This window comes from Bubalus kerabau, chromosome 10 (assembly GCF_029407905.1).
Source record: "Bubalus kerabau isolate K-KA32 ecotype Philippines breed swamp buffalo chromosome 10, PCC_UOA_SB_1v2, whole genome shotgun sequence".
Lineage (NCBI taxonomy): Eukaryota > Metazoa > Chordata > Mammalia > Artiodactyla > Bovidae > Bubalus > Bubalus kerabau.
Genome location: NC_073633.1, coordinates 38,766,340 through 38,787,217, shown reverse-complemented (window position 1 = coordinate 38,787,217; position 20,878 = coordinate 38,766,340). Strand labels below are relative to the sequence as shown.

At 37.9% G+C, this 20,878-nt stretch overlaps 1 protein-coding gene and 1 non-coding gene across 3 annotated transcripts in view; one reads left to right on the top strand and one right to left on the bottom strand.

The window, feature by feature from the left end:
- The window catches only part of SPRED1 (sprouty related EVH1 domain containing 1), a 122,726-nt gene that overhangs the window by 80,655 nt on the left and 21,193 nt on the right, over nt 1-20,878 (bottom strand). The gene's annotated exons all lie outside the window — the stretch shown is intronic.
- LOC129622172 (small nucleolar RNA SNORA70) lies at nt 20,515-20,648 on the top strand. The gene has a single exon (XR_008699849.1). It is a non-coding gene; the product is annotated as a small nucleolar RNA SNORA70 (small nucleolar RNA).

Here is a 20,878-nt window from a genome sequence, read left to right as displayed (position 1 = left end):
CCAAAGAATAAAGACTTTTAACAAAATACAGTTCAGAAAAACAACCAAACACAACACCCACAGCCTATAGCCAGCAATAAAACAAACACTGAAATGGGAAGAATACAAGTTCCAGAGTTGTCACATTATAATATTCAAACTGTTCAATTTTTAACAAAAATTTCTGAAGTATGAAAAGAAATAATGAGAGTACGGCCATTCAAAAGTGAAATTAACAAAAACTGTGAGGACGCACAGATATTGGACTTACTACACAAACACTTTAAGTCAACTGTCTTCACTATACTCAAAGAGGCAAAGGAAACCAGGAAAACAACATAGTAGCAAATATTATTAAAGCGACAGAAATTATAAGAAATAGCCAAAAAGAAATTTGGGAGCTGATAAGTACAGTAAATGAAATGAAAACTTCATTAGAAAGTTTCATAGCAGATATGTGCAAGCTAAAGAATCAGTGAACTTAAAGATAGGCCAACTGAAATGACCTAGTCTGAGGTGCAGAAAGAAAAATGAAAAGAGCCTAAGAAGTCTATGGGATGCTATATATATATGTAATGGGGAGGCTAGAAGAAAAGAAGAGAAAGGGGAAGTTATGGCTGATTCACAGTGCTGTACAGCACAAACCAACACAACACTGTTAAGTAATTATCTTCCAATTAAAACTTTTAAAAAGAATATCTTTAGTTTCCAAAAAACTTTCCAAATGTCCTTTTGATAAGGACATAAATCTGCACATCCAAGAAATTAAACTCATAAAGGGATAAAAGAAGAGAGAAACTGGAGTTGCTGAAAGTCAATGAGTCTTGAAAGCTGTGACAGAGAAGCTACTAATCATATATAAGGGAATCTTAGTAAGATTAACAGCTGACTTCTCACTGCAAACAATGGAGGCCAGAGGCAGTGGGATGACATATCTAAGGTGTTGAAAGAAACTGGGGCTGGTGCACTGGGACGACCCAGAGGGATGGAATGGGGAGGGAGGAGGGAAGAGGGTTCAGGATGGGGAACACATGTATACCTGTGGCAGATTCATTTTGATATATGGCAAAACTAATACAATTATGTAAAGTTTAAAAATAAAATAAAATTTAAAAAAAAAAAAGAAGCAAAAAAAACACCATTATTGTACTGTTTTCTAAATTAATTAATGAGCTAAATAAAATTTTTGTTCACTTAAAAAAAAAAATGTCAACCAATCTATATACAGCAAAACTATCCTTCAAAAATGAAGGGTAAATTAGGGCATTCTCAGATAACTAAAGGGTTGAGGGAGTTTGCAACTATCCTTAATGAAAAGATACCAGGTAGTAACTCAAAGCCATATGAAAAAATAAAGAACTCTGGTAAGGATTATTACATAGGTAAACATAAAACTATCATTTTTTGGACTGTAACGTCTCTTTTTGATTCCAGTAATTATTAATCTATATAATATAAGGGGCCCCTTAATGTACAAAGATGTAAATTGTGACAATAACAACATAAAAGGTAGTGGAGATGAACAGGAGCAGAGCTGTTACAGGCTATTAAAGCTGTTAGTATCAATTTAAACTATATTAACCTGTATACTACCTGTACACTTTTTATAAGACACTGAATTTACATCCAAAACTACAAATAGGTTAAAAATGGAAATATGAAAACAGATATTCCATGAAACAGTAACCAAGGGAGCTGAGATGGCTATATTAATATTATTATAAGTGACAAAGAAGTCATCATATAGTGATAAAAAAGTAAATTCATTAAGAAGATGTAACACTTATAAACATATGCACCAAACAACTGCGTCCCAAACTATATGAAGAAAACACCAAAAAAACTGAAGGAAGAAACAGACCTACAATAATAGTTGGAGACTTTAATGTCTACCATACTTTTAATAATGAACATAACATCACCTAATATAAAAGAATAAAGTACTGATATCCTGCAAATGGTATCTCACAAATATTGTAAATGAAAAAAGATCACATATTGTATGATTTCATTTATATGAAACATCCAGAAGAGACAAATCTACACACAGAAAACAGACTGATGGTTGCCAGGGGATTAGGGGTGGGGTAAAGCAGAATAACTGCTAAATGGATATGGGTTTGGTAGCTGTTTTGTTTTGTTTCTGGCCTTGCAGCTTGCAAGATCTTAGTTTCCCATCCCAACCAGAGACTGAACCTGGGCCCTCAGCAGTGAAAGTGAAGTCTTAACCCCTGGACCGTAAGGGAATTCCCATGAATTTGTTTTTTTAAGGGTGATGAAAGGGTTGGAACTACACAGAGATGGTGGCTGCACACAACATGAACGTACTAAATGCCACTAAACTGTACACTTTAAATGGTTAAATTTATGTTGTATGTGAATTTAACCTCCATTTAAAAAAAGTAAAAGCAGGTGGAATTAATGTTAATGTGTCATTCAGTCGTGTCTGACTCTGACCCCATGAACTGTATCCTACCAGGCTCCTCTGTCCAGGGGTGGATTGCCATTTCCTTCTCCAATTAATGTTAATAGTATACTTTAATCCATTATATCCCAACATATCATTAAAATAGGTAATATAAAATAATCAATGAGGTATTTTACATTTTTTTCATACCAAGTCTTTGAAATTTGGTGCACATTTTACAAACATATATGCTATGCTATGCTATGCTATGATAAGTCACTTCAGTCATGTCCGAGTCTGTGCAACCCCATAGACGGCAGCCCACCAGGCTTCCCCGTCCCTGGGATTCTCCAGGCAAGAACACTGGAGTGGGTTGCCATTTCCTTCTCCAATGCATGAAACTGAAAAGAGAAACTGAAGTCGCTCAGTCGTGTCCGACTCTTAGCGACCCCATGGACTGCAGCCCACCAGGCTCCTCCATCCATGGGATTTTCCAGGCAAGAGTACTGGAGTGGGGTGCCATTGCCTTCTCCGACAAACATATATAGCACATGTCAATTCTGACTAGTGCTCGATAGTTATATGGAGCCAACAGCTACCTTACAGGCCAGAGAATCTTATTAAAAAGATTACAAAAATAAGTTGTCAGGTAAGCATCTATTGAAAGAAGACATTCTTAAAATTAGGAATACTCACTTTCTATCTTAAAACACTTGTGGGTAATCTCTAGTACTTTCTTTTTTACAAACAGAAGTAGCCATGAAATAAATAAATGTATGTATAATCCTACCTTCAATCATATTTTCTCCCTGAAATTGTCTTTACAGATTGGTAAAAGATCATCACTTAACTCTCCTATTGTCTTTTAAAGCCTATAAAAGCCCCTTCTGATGAACTCAATGTATTCATTACATATCTTTCACCAGGCACTTATTAACTTTGTGACTCCTCTAAGATTATCTTTTATTCCTCCCATTTATCACATCTTAAACTTCCCTGTACCACCAACAGTGCCTTGTATACAGCAAGAACTTAACGGTTAACATTTTCCTGTTTCATCATTACTCTCTCCCCTACTACGCCTAATAAACAGTATTTCACATGCAGGTAATGATGATACCAAAAGGACAACTGCAACATCCTCAGTTCAGTTACAACGGAATGAAATCCCATGGGTATAGAATCGTGAATGTATGGAAACACTCTTAGTTTATAAGCCCCACATTCCAAAGAAGAACCAAAATATGTCATTACCGTCCATGGACATAGCTTCCTGAAGTCCTGGCAAGGTAAACAAATATACCCCACTCAAGGCAAATCAAAGTTCTGGCTTCCCACCAGGTATATACATTTAGTTCATTCTCAATCCTCCCAAGGCAAATACCATTTACCAATCAGCAATGTTGCCTTGTGAGCTTCCCAGCTGGCACCAGTGGTAAAGAATCCACTTGCCAATGGAGCAGACACAGAGACATGGGTTCAGTCCCTGGGTTGGGAAGATCCCCTGGAAGAGGCAATGGCAACCTACTCCAGTGTTCTTGGCTGGTGAATTCCATGGACAGAGAAGAGCTGCAAACAGCTGAGCACACAGGCACGTACAATGCGCAATGTCGCCTGCTAACACAACTGACGTTCTATCTTCACCAAAATTCCTGAGAGCCAGAGTCGAACCCAAAGTCATTTTTCATAAAGGAGAAAAGATTTGGTTAGGTCTTTATTATGCAAAACAAGAGAAATTGCTAAGTAGATGGGGACACACTTACAGAAGGAAGTGCTTGCTCCATGTAATTCACCTTACTGGTATCATTGATCAGGAAACGGGTATTACCTAATTATATGCAACTTAAATTATAATAATACTCTGTTTAAGACTAAAGTTTCTTACACATGTATTTTTAATAGTATAAGTTCTAAATGTGAGAACACTGCTGTTTTCAACAAGCAAACTATCTTCCAACAACATCTCAACTGAAATGTCACTGATGGGGCAAAAAAAACTCTAGTAAAACCTTATTTAGAAAGTGGACTGTGATGGAACATTTAGAAATAACCATCTGATATGTATCTGGAGTTGTGGGGACAGAGAGCAGGTGAGAAAGTTTGTATGTGCCAGATAATTTGTGTTGGCAGAGTAGAATTTAAAAGTGCGAAGACAGGACATATGCTCCTCCAAATCAAGCCTTCTGAGGAGAAAGTCTGGCACCTGTCAATTAACGAAAGGTACAGGGATTTCCCTTGGGGATCAAAACAAAGACATTCTCAATAATATTTCTCCAGTTAACTAAGATTCAATTTCCAAACTACTTTTTCTTCCCTTGTAGTGAAGTTTTTTAGCTCCTCAATTTTTCCATATCCAATTACATAGACAGTAAGTAACATCAAGGATTCGAAGGTCTGAATAGAAATCCTATGCTTTTTATCACTGTTACAACCAAGCAAATGCACGACTGATATAGCTCACTGATAAAAAATGATATTCACATTTATATGTATTCATTTACTCAAAAATAAATTTTTTAATCTCATTTTTCACAGTTCCAAAAAGCTGTTGGATTCCTATACATTAAGTAATTTCTCTTGCACGTGTACATATGCATGCATGTGCGCACACACACACAACTAGCTGCATGTGGACATAATATACAAATGTTAATATGGGAATTTACCAGGATCCCTGATATTGAGCTGTTTGCAGTATGCTGATAATGCTTCAAACAGGAAGGGTTTTAATTTTAAATAAAACTGACTTCATTGTAAAGTTGGCTCTGGTTAAGCTTCCTTATATATCTCCACCAACCCAATTAGCTCTAGAAATCAAAATTTTTATAGTTGCAGCAGAGAATGCCTCTTCTCAGCGTTCAAAAGTCCTAGAATTGAGTCTCACTGTCTCTCATTTGTCTGCCCTAAACCAATCACATCCATGAACCCACTCAAACCCAAAGGCCTAAATGTAAAGGGATAATTTCCACCCGTCCCCTCCAAAATAGAGAGCTCTTAACAGAAGAGGAATTGAGGTATACTTGACATAATAAAACAACTGATGACCACTACAATATTGAAGAAGATAACATGAGCTGGGATTCAAGATAAGATAAAAAATTATTCAAAATGGGCTGCATGTCATAAAGTAGGCCATAAGAGTATGCAATATAACTTCTTGCTTGAGTTGGAGGATTACTGAAGACAAAAAAATGAATTAGACTAAACAGGAATCCTACTGGTGAAGGCCTTGCATATTCAAAAGGGAACTATTCTAGGATTCTGTGCAGGGAGGATATAATTAAATTGGTGTGTGTATGTACATGGTCAGATATGTACAAAACTTTGGGACCGCACAGGCTGTAGCCCGCCAGGCTCCTCGCTCCATGGAATTTTCCAGACAAGAATACTGGAATGGGTTGCCATTTCCTCCTCCAGGGGACCTGCCCGACCCAGGGATCGAACCTGCGATTTTTGCCTCTCCTGCACTGCAGGCAGATTCTTTACCACTAGCATCACCTGAGAAGCCAATTAAATTGATATCTAAGAGTAATTATATGGAAAAATCAATCAGGAAACTTGGGAAGATTCAGAAAGCAGAGAGAGAAAGGCAGCTAGGAAGATGTTATTTGAATCCAAATGCTATTTCAATAATGAAACCTGGGAACACAACAGTGTCTTTACAGATAGAAGTTCAAGGTAGAATCCTCAATTTATTCTTTGAAACAGATCAAATTTCATGAAAATAAGGAGAGGATACAAAAAATACAGGAGTCAAAAATAACGTCCAAGATTGTAAGCTTGTAAAGGTTCAGTCCAGTGGTGGTACAGACTGTAAAGGATGCAGAAAAGAATCTGTCATCAATCTAGAATAAGAGTTGTCATCAATTGTAGTGAGAACACTCAAAGGAAATAACTAAAAAGCCATGGAGAACATAAGTAATCCAACAGTTCCAAGCATATAATAGATATCTGATTAAAAAATCAGAAATAAGGAAGAAGACTGGATGTCTTTTACAATATATTAAACAAAAAGTATCCAAAAAATGAGTAAGACACAGTCCCTGTTCTCAAAGAAATCACAATACAACTAACTTGAATTTTAAGAGCAATAATTTTTTAATTACCACTAATTCTGGTAATGGAAGCTTCAAAAATGCATTAAAAGCCTGTAAAAAAGAAAAGCAGACTATACTGAGACTAAACTTCGGAAGAAATACTCCTCCTTTTAAGGAAGAAGAAAAGAGTCAGTGATATGGGTCAAGTACCAAGATAGGTAGGAAAATTTGAGGAATACAATGTAATGAAAACCAAGACAATTGCTTTGTCTTAAAATGCCAAAGAGAAGCCTAGTTTACTGGAAATATGATTTGAATGCAAAAGTACTAATGGACTGATACACTAAATGTAGAATACTCATTTCTCTAGGAATAGAGAATTAAAGTAATAATTCAGATTCTGTTAATATCTTTCTGTTAAATCATTTTAAGACTGTTAGAATTACTAAATATAAATAAATGTTTGAATTTTCTCTCTTCTCATTTCACAGAAGACCCAAGATTCAGCCTATAAAGACACCTCTAATAGTATCTGAGATCTTAAAGTAAAGGTCAAAAACAAATGAATGAAGATTACTACTTCAAGTGCTTATACTACTTGTAGTGGTGGGAACTCTGGCCATCTAAAGGGAATATATAACACTCCATTCTAGCAGCTGCCTTGCAGGAATGCAAGTTCAGTATTATGAAAATGTTTTGATCTTTTCAGAGAAGCTGGAAATCCTGCCTATATCAAGTCCCTTGATTTCTTAAATACTGGTTCATTTCTATGTGGACTGGTTTCACCTGCAGTTTTTATCTTCTGTCTTAAATAGTGAATCTTTAGTTGAACAGAAATAAAAAGTTTTTATACATGTTAATGACTGTACTTCTTTTTAACTGAAAAACTACGCAAATAAACACAGCATTTGGGATCTCCAACACATTGCAAGAAATAAGAAACATCAAGTAACCAATTAGTGCTTTATCTTTAAGTCCCTAAACTAAACATCACTTTAATTTATTTTCATTACACTTTGGTCTTAAACACAAAAACTGCAAAATCCAACAAATTCTTTAATAATGAGCACATGAGTGACCAGGAATTAATGGCCAAACCTGCTCCAGACAAAAATTTCACTGGTTCGGTGCTGGAGAAAACGCTTCAGCATCCCTTGGACAGCAAGAAAATCAAACCAGTCAATCCTAAACGCAATCAATACCGAAAATATACTGGAAGGACTGATGCTAAAACGAAGCTCCAATACTTTGGGCCACCTGATGCAAAGAGCCGACTCAATGGAAAAGATCCTGATGCTAGGAAAGACTCAGGGCAGGAGGAAAAGGGGGCGACAGAGGATGAGATGGTTGGATAACATCACCGAGTCAATGGATATGAGTTTGAGCAAACTCTGGAAAATAGTGAAAGACAGGGAAGCCTGGCATACGTCATTCAGTCCATGGGGTTGAAGAGGTTGGACAGGACTTAGCAACTGTTGTTACATGGTATTTTGCTATAATTTACTTAACTAATTTTAGAAATCTTGAGATATAAAATACCAATTTTAGCAGTTTTTTCAGTTGCTTTTTTCTGATAATCGTACTTTATCTCTTTTGAAAAAAAATCATTGTATAAATAAAAATTTTCTTCTAAAAAGAATCAAACAAAAAATCCATTATGCTAATGAGGAAGCTAGTCATAGAAGTACCGTGTATTATAAGATTCCATTTATATGAAATATCCAGACAGGCAAATCCACAAAGTATGAATGGTGGTTGTCTAGAGCTGGGGAGAGGGTTGAGGGGAAACAGTGAGATGGCAGATAGGGATGGGATTTCCTCTGGTGTGCTGGGAATGTTCTACAATTAATTGCAATGATGACTACATCTCTGCAAATATACCAAAACCCATTGAATTTTAGACTCTAAATCAGTGAACTGTATGCTATATGAATGATATGTCCATAAAGTTACTATTAAAAAAAAATCCATTGGTTCAGAGGTTCCAAAACTCATGTTCATTCTCTAAGTATTATATGGAGAACTTTTAAAAAAAACAGACTCCCAAAGTCTACTGGTCTACTACCTTGATTCCAAAAGGATGAGGCTTAGGAATGCTTTATTTTAAATTTTCTGAAGGAGTTTTGATGTGTAGCTCTATTGGGGAATAATTACTTACTCAGAATATTAATAAACTATAAAACTAATCTTCATTTTGAATAAATTGACTAAAATCTGTCATATAAATTCTATTCATAATACTTTATTCCCTATCACTTCAGGCAATATAGCCAGGTTACTCTTGTATTCAGCTTTGCTGCTAAGTCGCTTCAGTCGTGTCCAAGTCTGTGTGACCCCATAGACGGCAGCCCACCAGGCTCCCCCATCCTTGAGATTCTCCAGGCAAGAACACTGGAGTGGGTTGCCATTTCCTTCTCCAATGCATGAAAGTGAAAAGTGAAAGTGAAGTCGCTCAGTCGTGTCCGACTCCTAGTGACCCCATGGACTGCAGCCCACCAGGCTCCTCCATCCATGGGATTTTCCAGGCAAGAGTACTGGAGTGGGGTGCCATTGCCTTCTCCTGTATTCAGCTTTAGATAATCTTAAAAATTTTAAGTTCCAAAAGAAAGCACTAACTCAAGAATTCAATATACATAACTAAACGACTGATTTAAAATAGCTTGGCAATCTAAAATCTTTTAACAGCTCATTACCATGACTTATAAAAGACATAAAACAGCACTTCTCTGACTACCTCTCCTAGCTCACTCACGATCTCCAACCACAACAGCATTCTTTCCACTCTTTAAATGGTTTCCCTCTACCCCAGATCCTCTGCACTTACTTGGTGACTCCCCTGAGATATTCTATTGGTTTCCTCCTTAAGTGTTAGATAACATGAATCCTCCTCAAATTAGACTCACCCAATCTAAAGGAAATCAGTCCTTGGTGTTCACTGGAAGGACTAATGCTAAAGCTGAAACTCCAATACTTTGGCCACCTCATGCGAAGAACTGACTCATTGGAAAAGACTCTGATGCTGGGAGGGATTGGGGGCAGGAGGAGAAGGGGACGACAGAGGATGAGATGGCTGGATGGCATCACAGACTCGATGGACGTGAGTCTGGGTGAACTCCGGGAGTTGGTGATGGACAGGGAGGCCTGGTGTGCTGCGATTCATGGGGTCGCAAGGAGTCAGACACGACTGAGCGACTGAACTGAACTGAATCTAAACTAGTTCCAACATCCAGCTTCCCTCCACTCTTATGTATTACACTCTATTTCTTTTCTTGGTATTATTTTCCTCATAATGCCTATGACTATCTGAAATTATCTTACTTACTTCTTTAGGTATTTATTGTCTGTCTCCTATTAATAGAACTTATGTTCCACATAAGCAGGGATGTTGTTTTCCTCATTTACTACTGTATTGAGTAGAACGTAATTAGAGATACAGTTTGTGATCAGTATGTATGTAATTGTTGAGTAAAGGAACAGAAAAACATACAACCCCATCTTACTTTTAAATATGCCACACTGATAAGCCTCTGTGAAGACAATATTTGTTTTATACAATTTTTAGTACTAAGCAAGATTAAAATGGGAAAATTTCGTTATCTAGCTTCCTCTACTTTTCTCCTCTGAGCCCCTTCCTCCAGAAGCAGTCATTCCCCTGCACCCTTGTGGTCAAGTAATTTTAATTTGGGACAGGTAAGCCTAAGAGCCTCCAAAACCAACTCTAACAACATTGAGAGTTGCAAGCAAGTACATTCTTATAATCCAAGCAAAACCCAAAAGATATAAATTAAAACTTGTTTCAACTACGTGTCATTCAGGGAAGACTACCAAGGATCTCAGAGTGATTTGTCTTCCCAGGCAATAAGTGCACTCTGGATCTTATAAGAGCTTAAGGACAAATGGAGGTAAATTAGAAAGAAGAGGAAACATGAAGGAAGGGATAGTGCTTTTTCTTATTGAGGACTACTTTCTGTAAAAGACACCACTTTCTTCAAGGAGTTCACCATCTAAAATGCATTATTAAAGAGCATGATAGACAATACAGATAGCAACATAATAATGTGTACTATAAATAAAAACACATAGAAACATGAGCAGAGTTTTAAATATAAATGTAATAAAGTAGGAAAACACTATTTTACATAGCTTGTAGCCCAAGATTCAAATGCTGAAAAAGAAACTAATCTGGGAATGAAAACACATTGTTTCAGACTTTACTACCTTGAAAGATGCTAAAAAAAATTTCAACATTAACTCTTGAAAATATTCTTGAAAGAATATATATTGCTAAAGAAATACAGAAATCAGTTCAGTTTAGTTACTCAGTCTTGTCTGACTCTTTGCGACCCCATGGACTGCAGCACACCAGGCTTCCCTGTTCATCACCAACTCCTGGAGCTTGGCCAAACTCATTTCCATTCAGTCAGTGGTGCCATCCAACCATCTCATCCTCTGTTGTCCCCTTCTCCTCCTGCCTGCAATCTTTCCCAGCATCAGGGTCTTTCCCAGTCTTTCCCAGCATCCAGTGAGTCAGTTCTTCACATCAGGTGGCCAAAGTATTGGGAGTTTCAGCCTCAGCATCAGTTCTTCCAATGAATATTCAGGACTGATTTCCTTTAGGATTGACAGGTTGGATCTCCTTGCAGTCCAAGAGACTCTCAAGAGTCTTCTCCAACACCACAGTTCAAAAACATCAATTCTTCGGCGCTCAGCTTTCTTTATAGTTCAACTCTCACATCCATACAAGGACTACTGGAAAAACCATAGCTTTGACTAGATGGACCTTTGTCAACAAAGTTAATACAGAAAAATACTTACCTAACATGTAAAGGCTATTAAAAGCTCCATAATTACTACACACTGCTAAGTGAAACTGAGGCACTTCTATTACAGCCAGCTATAGGACATTTCTGAGGAAGTTAAAAAATTAATATTACAGTAATATGATTAAAGAGGAGTGAGGGAGGAAAAGAGAAATGAAGTACATATTTAAAATTATCCTTATTTAAAATTATATGATTGCTTATAACACAAATTTTTTATTAGAAAAATAAGGACATTCTGTTTCTAATCCAGCCCATAGGAAGCTTGGAAGCCACCAATCTATGCTAACAATAAGTAAAAAGCTTAACAAACCGAAAAATCAACACTTCTTGGGATCAGAAACAAAAGTGAGGTCACAGGGCAAACTACTGCCCCCAACCTTGAAGAGGCAGAGACTGTGGAAAATGACAACTTATCGGATCAGAAGCCTGAGGGCACAGAGCTCTTTGGGAAACAGTGCTGTGGCAGGGGACGGGGGTATTGATGAGCTGCTGGAGACTGGGAGTGAACAATTCTGAGATTAAAAAGTCAGTCCTCCAAATGCACCCCCGCTTTTGTTAGTTTTCCTTCCTGGCACTCTAACAAGTCCTCACAGCAAATATCAGGGAAAATTCCCTCATATTTCCAGAAGAGGGAAAGAAAGCATTTTGAAATACACTAGAGCACACTGTTCTTAACAAAGCTTGACTTCAGGAGAAATTATTTAACCAGAGTTTAACCTCCTAAATGGGTTTTCCTGGTGGCTCAGAAGTAAAGAATCCACCTGCCAATGCAGGAAATAGGTTCAATCCCTGGGTCAGGAGTATCCCCTGGAGAAGGAAATAGCAACCCCCTCCAGTATTCTTGCATGGGAAATCCCATGGACAGAGGAGCCTGGTGGGCTACAGTCCAAGGGGTTGCAAAAGAGTCAGACACGACTGATTGACTAAAACAACAATAACCACCTAAAGTTGTATCAGAACCTAACTGACCTAAGGGAAGGTAAACAAATATCCAACTACAACCCAATTCAGCCATCTTGTCCTCATTAAGAGGGGTAAGAAGAAACAGCATTTAAGAAGTTCACAATCCAGAGACACAGGATCACAAAAAGCTAAGTTCTGGAGACCAAATGTTCAGCAATGTGATTATACTTAACAATACTGAATTATATACTTGAAGTTTGCTAACTGTACATTTTAAATGTTCTTAACAGAAAAAAGAAAAAAAAATACCTATATGCTGTGATAGATATGTTAATTACACTGACTGCTGCAGTTATTTTATAATATATACAGATGTCAAAACACTAAGATGTAAATCTTAAGTATAAAGAATTTTTGTCAGTTATAATTCAATAAAGCTGGAGCAAAAAAAAGACTGAAACTTAACAGAACTGGTGGGCTTCCCCTGTGGCTCAACTGGTAAAGAACCTGCCTGCCAATGCAGGAGATGCAGAAGACACGGGTTCGATCCCTGGGTGGGAAAGATCCCCTGGAGAAGGAAATGGCAACCTGCTCCAGTATTCTTGCCTGGAAAATCCTATAGACAGAGGGGCCTGGTAGGCTACAGTCCATGTGGTGACAAAGAGTCAGACACAACTGAGTGCATGGGTGCACACGCACATGTGCACACACACAATAACAGAGCTATAAAACACTTTCCTACCCATCCCCTACACACACACACTTTACCACATTACTAACGGCCTATTTATAGCTTTTCAGCCAGTACATCATGTCTAGCTATCAAGAAAAAATTACAAGGCATATCATAATAAAAGGTAACAAACACAATTTAAAGAAACAAAGGATCAAAACCAGACTCAGACGTGGTAGAGATGTTGGAATTACCAAACCAAGATTTTAAAACAACTGTGATTACTATGCTACAACACCAAGAATAAACCCTAAATGTTAACTATGGACTCTGGGTGATAATGATGATTGATGTGTAGGTTCATAAATTGTCACAAATGTTCCATTCTAGTGGGGGAGGTTGACAGCGTAACAGTTAGGTACCTGTTTGGGCAGGCAGTGTGTGGCAAATCTGTACCTCCCCCTCAGTTTTACTGTGAACCTCAAACTTCTCTAAAATATAAGGTCTACTAAAAAAAAACAAGAAAGCACAGTGTAGCAGTTGGATATAAAAAAATACATAAAAATTAACTGGCTTTCTTCTTTACCAGTGAGTTAAGATTATAAAAAGAGCTAATCCACAACAATTAAACATAAAATTACTAAAATGAAATGTGCAGGATCAATAGAAGGAAATCTTTAAAATGTTCATGAAGAGCATAAATGACCTGAACAGATAAAAGCACCGTTTATGTTTTCTAAAAGCAAAACTCAATATTACAAAGATGACAATTCTGTCTAAATTCTGTTTATCTACTGAAAATTCAGTTTAAAATATCAATGGACTTTTTTGAGGAAGAAGAAGGTAATTTAAAAATAAAAGTGTCTTTAGCATATTTAGAAGCCAAGAACATTTGAGTGGTCCTTAAAAAACCTAAGGGACTTCCCTAGCAGTCCAGTGGTTTAGACTCCACACTTCTAAGGCAAGGGGTGCAGGTCTGATCCCTGGTTGGAGAACTAAGATCTCATACACAACGTGCGGTGTGGTCAAAAAAATAAAAACAAAAACGTAAGTCAGGTCATATGACTCTTGCCAAAAACTCTGCAAGAGCTATATATTTCACTCATGGTAAGAGGCCAAATCCTGAAGACCCAGTTTTAGAGAAACAGTAAGATAAAATGTGCATAATATACCTTAAAAAAAATTCTAGAAAAATTCACAACATGCTGGATGTCACCATGTTTATTCTTTAGTAGCAGTCAGAGGTAACCTTTATTCTCTTCTTTTATAATCACAAAAACAATCAAAGTACCAAAACTAAACAAAGCAATCCAGGGTCTAACAACATTTAACAGCAAAACTTATGTAGTTTTTACTATATACCCAATCTATTTGGAGTAAAGTTATTATTTTTAATTCCAACAATAACCCTGCAAAATGGTGTTAGTCCTATATAACAGATAAGGAAACTAAAGTTTCAAGAGGTTAAGTAAGCATAAATGACTTACTTATAAGTGACTGAACAAGAATTTAAAATATATGCTGTTATAGTTCTTCTCTGCAATTTAAAAAGCTGTGACTAGAAGGTAAAGAAGAAAAGTTGCTCTTTATCCCCAGCTTCATTTATGTAAAAGTAAGAATAGTATTTGGAATATTCTTTATCAATTATATTTTTCATTTTTCTATAATTTTATCAGTCTAAATGTAGGAGTATAGCAGTTACTTAAAAAAAATGATTAAAAAAAATTATTCCATGATCTTGACTCCCCCTTCTGCAGAGAAAAAGGTTTCAAATCTGTAATTGTAACTTCACAAAGTAAACATGTCCTCCTTGACAACACAACACATTTATACAAAGCCTAATACCACTTCGTGCCCTGCCCCCCAAAATGTTCAGCAAAATGTTCATATCTCATGGAAACACACTAAAACTTAGGAGACACTTTTAAATTATGAGCAATACTGGATTTAAATCAGCATTGTGGTTCTCATACAGTGTTTTAAAAACTAAAACAGCGTGCTATTAAGGCTCTTATACTATACTACAAGCCATGGTCCTCAGGTGAAATTAAAAACAGGTAATGTTGAAATGAAAACAGCCATCACCAAATAAATTTTAATCATCATCACACAAATTATAAGTTTTTATTTTAAAAGCTGTAGTAAGTAAAAGATTACAGTTAAGATGTAAAGAATACATTTTTCATTGATACTAGGAAACAGGCATCAGTTCAGTCGCTCAGTCGTGTCCGACTCTTTGCGACACCATGGACTGCAGCACACCAGGCTTCCCTGTCTATCACCAACTCCCGGAGCTTGTCAAACTCATGTCCATCAAGTCAGTGAAGCCATCCAACCATCTCATCCTCTGTCATTCCCTTCTTCTCCTGCCTCTAATCTTTCCCAACATTAGGGTCTTTTCCAGTAAGTCAGTTCTTCACATCAGGTAGCCAAAGTATTGGAGTTTCAGCTTCAGCATCAGTCTTTCCAATGAATATTCAGGGCTGATTTCCTTTAGGATGGACTGGTTGGCTCTCCTGCAGTCCAAGGGACTCTCAAGAGTCTTCTTCAGGACCATAATTTGAAAGCATCAACTCTTAGGTGCTTGGCCTTCTTTATTACCCAACTCTCACAACCAATAGAACATAACTACTAGAAAAACTAGATTTTGACTGTATGGACCTTTGTTGGCAAAGTGATGTCTCTGCTTTTTAACACACTAAGTTAGTGATTAATTCTGGATAAGAATATAGATGATCATTATCTTCTTTGCATCTGTTTTTTACTTTTCTAAAAATTAATAAAGAACTCACCCTAAAACTAAAAATAAACTATTTCATGCCAACATTCTGCTGCCCAGCAAGAGAACTAAACCACGCTTTCAGAAATGCTTTTTTATTTATCTGCTGTTCCTATTAAACCCCTCTAAAGAGGCAAATCATATATTATCTTCCAACTTAATTGGCTATATTTTAGGAATTACTGTTTGATACCAGTAGGTATCAAGGACTCCTAAAAATAAAGAAGAGAATGATATTCCACATAAATTATTTCCCTTAACAGAGATTAGGGGGAAAATCTGTAGTGGAAAGAACACTGAATTAACAGCCATAACGTCAAAGTTTCCACTGAGAGTGATACAATGCAACTTTAACAGTTTGGGCAAGTTCAGATCAGATCAGTCGCTCAGTCGTGTCCGACTCTTTGCGACCCCATGAATCGCAGCATGCCAGGCCTCCCTGCCCATCAACAACTCCCGGAGTTCACTCAGACTCACGTCCATAGAGTCAGTGATGTCATCCAGCCATCTCATCCTCTGTCGTCCCCTTCTCCTCTTGCCCCCAATCCCTCCCAGCATCAGTCTTTTCCAATGAGTCAACTCTTCGCATGAGGTGGCCAAAGTACTGGAATTTCAGCTTTTAGCATCATTCCTTCCAAAGAAATCCCAGGGCTGATCTCCTTCAGAATGGACTGGTTGGATCTCCTTGCAGTCCAAGGGACTCTCAAGAGTCTTCTCCAACACCACAGTTCAAAAGCATCAGTTCTTCGGTGCCCAGCCTTCTTCACAGTCCAACTCTCACATCCACACATGACCACTGGAAAAACCATAGCCTTGTCTAGACGGACCTTTGTTGGCAAAGTAATGTCTCTGCTTTTGAATATGCTATCTAGGTTGGTCATCACTTTCCTTCCAAGGAATAAGCGTCTTTTAATTTCATGGCTGCAGTCACCATCTGCAGTGATTTTGGAGCCCAGAAAAATAAAGTCTGACACTGTTTCCCCATCTATTTCCCATGAAGTGATGGGACTGGATGCCATGATCTTCGTTTTATGGCCTTAGTATCCTTTTTCAAAAAAATCAGAGATAAAGATGCTATTTAATCAAATCCCTTTCTCATTCCCAATTTCTTTGATTCTATGAATTATCCAATAGTCACAGAATTATCCCAAGTAGTCCATCATAGTATCTGTCAATTATTAGTGTTTATTCTACTGTTGAACTTTTGATGTTTCTTTGCAATGTATTAGTTACTTCTACTATTACCCCTACTATTATTAACAGGCAGCTAACACTTCAGTACCTGCTATTTGCACAGTTCAATGCTTTCCATGAGTTATATTTAATCCTCAAGATAACACTCCAAAGCAGATATGATTATTACCCTCATTTTACAGACATGATTTAAAAAAACTCCAGGATCACAAAACTGGTAAGTGACAGAACTGGGCTTCCTACCTTGGCAGAATGACCTCAAAATCCCATATGTAGGTATATAGAATAAACTTTTTCATCACACCCTCAACCTGAGAACTAAGGGACACTCTGAAAGTGTGAATACATATATAACATAAACAGTGCTTCACACAGTGGGCAGCATTAAACTTGGATTTAAAACCACTTTATGGTATTTATTAAATTTTATGATCTTAGGCAAATCACTTCTCTTTGCTCACATGGAATATGGGAAAAATAGTATCAATTCAAGAAGTTAATGCAAGAATTAGAAGCAACAACAAAGTGTGTATTTAAGTGTGCTCAGCCAACAGATATTGTTTAATGGTTGCATAATATTACTAAAATTATTAAGTGGCAGTACATTAAAAAGAGGCACATATAAATATATATTAACCTAAATACTATATATTTATTTAGCATGATTTATATATAATATATAAATCTCTAAGCCATTTAGATTCTTGGACAATTAATCAGTTCACAACAGCCCCAATCCCTCATCTACCTCAACCCTTCAGCTATTTATTGAGGGGAAAAAAATACCATTGTAAACAAACAAACAAAATTCTCAGCATGATGTCCTTCCAAAACATATAAGCACATACTCAAATACTACCAATGTCCACCATACTGCCTTAACCACAGTAAACATATAATAAAATATTTTTCGAATTGTAAAGACTATTTTCTGCTTTGAAATATTATACTATGCCAAATTCAGACTTAAATTGAAGAAAGTAGGGAAAACCACTAGACCATTCAGGTATGACCTAAATCAAATCCCTTATGATTATACAGTGGAAGTGAGAAATAGATATAAGGGAGTAGATCTGATAGAGTGCCTAATGAACTATAGACTGAGGTTCGTGACACTGTACAGGAGACAGGGATCAAGACCATCCCCATGGAAAAGAAATGCAAAAAAGCAAAATGGCTGTCTGGGGAGACATTACAAATAGCTGTGAAAAGAAGAGAAACGAAAAGCAAAGGAGAAAAGGAAAGATATAAGCATATGAATGCAGAGTTCCAAAGAATAGCAAGAAGAGATAAGAAAGCCTTCTTCAGTGATCAATGCAAAGAAATAGAGGAAAACAACAGAAGGGGAAAGACTAGAGATCTCTTCAAGGAAATTAAAGATACCAAGGGAACACTTCATGCAAAGATGGGCTCCATAAAGAACAGAAATGGTATGGACCTAAGAGAAGCAGGAGATATTAAGAAGAGGTGGCAAGAATACACAAAAGAACTGTACAAAAAAGATCTACACAACCAAGATAATCACGATGGTGTGATCACTCACCTAGAGCCAGACATTCTGGAATGTGAAGTCAGGTGGGCCTTAGAAAGCATCACTACAAACAAAGCTAGTGGAGGTGATCGAATTCCAGTTGAGCTATTCCAAATCCTGAAAGATGATGCTGTGAAAGTGCTGCACTCAATATGCCAGCAAATTTGGAAAACTCAGCAGTGGCCACAGGACTGGAAAAGGTCCGTTTTCATTCCAATCCCAAAGAAAGGCAATGCCAAAGAATGCTCAAACTACCGCACAATTGCACTCATCTCACACACTAGTAAAGGAATGCTCAAAATTCTGCAAGCCACGCTTCAACAGTACATGAACGAGAACTTCCAGATGTTCAAGCTGGTTTTAGAAAATGCAGAGGAACCAGAGATCAAATTGCCAACATCCGCTGGATCATCGAAAAAGCAAGAGAGTTCCAGAAAAGCATCTATTTCTGCTTTATTGACTATGCCAAAGCCTTTGACTGTGTGGATCACAATAAACTGTGGAAAATTCTGAAAGAGATGAGAATACCAGACCACCTGACCTGCCTCTTGAGAAACCTATATGCAGGTCAGGAAGCAACAGTTAGAACTGGACATGGAACAACAGACTGGTTCCAAATAGGAAAAGGAGTACATCAAGGCTGTGTATATTGTCACCCTGCTTATTTCACATATATGCAGAGTACGTCATGAGAAACGCTGGGCTGGAGGAAGCACAAGCTGGAATCAAGACTGCTGGGAGAAATATTAAGAACCTCAGATATGCAGATGACACCACCTTTATGGCAGAAAGGGAAGAGGAACCAAAAAGCCTCTTGATGAAAGTGAAAGTGGAGAGTGAAAAAGTTGGCTTAAAGCTCAACATTCAGAAAACTAAGATCATGGCATCCAATTTCATCACTTCATGGCAAATAGATGGGGAAACAGTGGAAACAGTGGCTGACTTTATTTCTGGGGGCTCCAAAATCACTCTAGATGATGAAGGCAGCCATGAAATTAAAAGATGCTTCCTCCTTGGAAGAAAAGTTATAACCAACCTAGATAGCATATTCCAAAGCAGAGACATTACTTTGTCAACAAAGGTCCGTCTAGTCAAGGCTATGGTTTTTCCAGTGGTCATGTATGGATTCGAGAGCTGGAGTGTGAAGAAAGCTGAGCGCTGAAGAATTGATGCTTTTGAACTATGGTGTTGGAGAAGACTCTTGAGAGTCCCTTGGACTGCAAGGAGATCCAACCAATTCATTCTAAAGGAGATCAGCCCTGGGATTTCTTTGGAAGGAATGACGCTAAAGCTGAAACTCCAGTACTTTGGCCACCTCATGCGAAGAGTTGACTCATTGGAAAAGACTCTGATGCTGGGAGGGATTGGGGGCAGGAGGAGAAGGGGACGACAGAGGATGAGATGGCTGGATGGCATCACTGACTCGATGGACGAGAGTTTGAGTGAACTCCGGGAGATGGTGATTGACAGGGAGGCCTGGCATGCTGCGATTCATGGGGTCGCAAAGAGTCGGACAGGACTGAACGACTGAACTGACTATTTAATAATTTTCTTGAATATTAAGAACTAGAGTGTGCCGATCTGTTCCAGAAAAGACAAAGAGTAGAATTAATGGAAATGACAAGTGTAAGGAAGGAACTACAGTGATACAGGAGAGCAAGTGGAAAGAATCTGAACTCTAGATTGAAAAGGCCTGAGTTTATGTCCCAACTCAATCACTTTTATCTGACTTTTAACCTTCAGCTTAGCTCTCTTCATTTGTAAAATGGGGTCTGCTCCACCAGCCTCACCCCAATGCCAATAAGCACATCTGTGTGTACACATGTGCTCAGTCGCGTCCAACTCTTTGTGACTCCACGGATGTAGCCCACCAGGGTCCTCATTCCATGGAATTTTCCAAGCAACAATACTGGAGTAGGTTGCTATTTCCTACTCCAGGGGATCTTTCCTGGCCCAGGGATCAAACCTGCGTCTCCTGAATCTGCTGCACTGCCAGGTGGATTCTTTACCACTGTACCATGTGGCAAGCCTATAAGCACACCTACTACTCAGGTAACAGTTTCTCATTATAAGTCTCCAATAAAAGAAACTAGAGTTCCTTGGATAAATACAATGACTCTAAAGCTGTGGCAGGGAAAATATCAAATGAACGTAGAACATATTGTGAAGCCAAAATGGAAGTGCTCATTTGCAGTCAGTTAAGCTGACTGTGCTCTTTTCCCTGAGGGGGCCTGGTGTACCATGGCTGCAAACAACAGCCTCTTCGCAGTGTATGCATCGTGTTGCCTATATGGGTTGCTCTAAGAGACCCTGGAGACAGCCCTTTCCCGTGGACACTCATGACTGGCATAATGTCCCCAATCTAGGCCCCAGACAGGTATGCACAATGCCTTTGGAAAGCCTCAGGGCACACTGGCAAGTATCTACACTGGTTAAGGCATAATGTCCATCTGTGCCAAGCTACAGAACAAGAAGCAACTGACTGAAGCCCTGACTAAGAACCTGGCAGACACCACGTTAACCAAATGATCAAAGCTCATACCATTAGTACA